The sequence below is a fragment of the Musa acuminata genome, chromosome BXJ3-4, assembly GCF_036884655.1.
Source record: "Musa acuminata AAA Group cultivar baxijiao chromosome BXJ3-4, Cavendish_Baxijiao_AAA, whole genome shotgun sequence".
Classification (NCBI taxonomy): domain Eukaryota; kingdom Viridiplantae; phylum Streptophyta; class Magnoliopsida; order Zingiberales; family Musaceae; genus Musa; species Musa acuminata.
In genome coordinates this window covers 7259911-7262313 of record NC_088352.1, presented here as the reverse complement: position 1 = coordinate 7262313, position 2403 = coordinate 7259911, and positions in this window count along the sequence as shown.

Sequence of the window (2403 nt, the reverse complement as noted above, 5' to 3'; positions counted from 1 at the left end):
GGTCTGTCCCTATGGGATGACGCTGATCGCCAAGCATGCTCATCCTGATAGCTCCTTGAGACTTGCTGCCACCTGTTGAATGGGTGGTGCCCGTGATCCGGCTCAAGGAATGCCACCTCTTTATCATACACTTAGGCTTGTTCAAGGCTCTTCATGCTTCACCATCAGGTGATTCTACCCAACACATGGAGAGACAGAGAGAGATTAAAGCACACTGCATGATTTCATAAACATAGTGAGGGATTCTCTAACAGAAGCTTTGGGCTTATTTTTCACCTGGTCTGACCAATCTATTTCATTGTAAAAGGCATCGACTCATTTTTCACTGCAGCTGCAACACAAATTAGTTGGACAACTCAAAGAGAAAATGGTGAGAAGTTGGAGGTAGGCAGGTGAAACCTTGACCAAGCCTTTAATTCTATCTTCAATATTGCATGATAAACAAGGTTCTCTATTTTTACAAAGTTACAAACAAACCATAGGGAATAAGCTAGCACTTCGATAACTATAAATAGTATATGTCTATAGTTATATTTATATTGCTCCTATAGAGAAGCAAGAAAGACTTGTGAAAGAGATGGGGGTGTGCATGGAAATTAGAAAGTTTCTTTACTTTATTCCGAAAAATTAACCTATACAAGATTATCTATGTGTGCATTTAATATTATGGAATGTAAAAGAAACACTGGAATGTTAGTGTACATGAACAAGATCTCATCATATCAAAATTGTGATGGAAGTGTATTGTTCAGTGTTTTTTAGACAAATAATCTAGTCAGTGCTTTAAATAAATATGCATGCCATTGATATCCATATATTTATAGTCTCAAATGTTGATGGTTGTTTCTCATCATAATATGAAATAAATATAACTATTTAGTTCAGGTTAAATACTTCATGTGCTCCATTAACTATTATATCATGCCCAGTATCCTTGGACTAGATCAACAAATTGAAGAGTAGAATGGGCATGATTCCTTAAAATCTTCAGATTAGGCAAATGGTAAAGCAATAACAAGACATAATGAATGCAGAATAAAGTGTCCATAAATATTATGATAAAAAGTGCCAATATCATCAAGCCATGAGAACGAATTATGAGGAAACTCTAGAGAGCATGAACCCCAGTAACCTCCTAATCTTCAGACTTCGATCTAGCCTATAGTATGAGAAGTCTAATAGGAGAGTCAGGTTCACCATTTGCAAACTGATCTTGAACTGAGACCAAGAAACCACAGATAAAATTTCCAGGATTCTGAGACTCGTCCTCAGGTGCAGTCTAGGTTATTGCTCAAAGAAAGCCACCACTTCCACTGCTTTGTGGCAGAGATCCTTTGCACCAACAGGCAGCATAGCATATCCTATGTGATCATGACTCAAAATACAAAAACAATCTCTCCTTTCTGACAAGCCATGTGGAACCCTCGCTTTGCCCACCAACAATCCACAGAAATTATAATCCTGCTTCCAAGTTCAACATGATATGTTGTTTTCACTAGACCAAATATAGATCCTATTGGATTAATTCACAGGATACCGAAGGGATCAATCCAGCAGCTAAAACATAAAATTCTTTGACTTGGCGTCTCACCAACTGTTCCACATATAATGGACAAACATTGGAGAAGTTGCCGTATCCACTTTCTGTGATGCAGCAACATCTCCGATCACAAGTTGAACTAGGCTACAGTCTATTATTTTTCATGCATGCATATACTTGGAAGTAGTCCATCAAGGATATGGCAATATGACCATTCTTTAGAAAAGATCTTTGCAACAAACTACATTATGGATCGGTAAACATCGTTACAGCCACAACTTTTAAAGCTTTAATGTATTAAGAACAACTTCGGTAAAATTTACCTGACTTGAACAGCATTAGAAGCCCACACTTCGTTTGATTAATGGAGGACAGCATGTGCTTCCACAAAGTGATCATTGACTTTGTCATGGCTGCTTTATTCTCATTCTTCAGCCTGTAATAATTGTGGCTTAACGGCACACTCACTTGGTTGTAATAACATATAAATTGATCTGTCTGAGTTTTTGCTAGCTGTTAGTAGAGAAGCTAACTAGATGTCTGAAAATGCATGTTTAGAACTTTAGATTAGATTACTTGATGATTACTTGTATCCTCACTAGGTGAAAAACAATGAGAAAATTCATTAAGGTACCCCTTCATTGCCATCTAGTCTTTGAGAACCTATCAGTTGTACCCTAGATTGACGAGTCACGACTAAATCAACCTCAAAGAACATCTTATCAACTCTCACAGTATACCAATAGCCGAAGCAGAAGCCTCAATCATATAGCAAAACCGCTACCTTCCGTCCCTCATAAAATCTCTGCATGCTCTGTAACTTCAGCCTACCACTATGAATGCAATGAGCACCACACCATCCA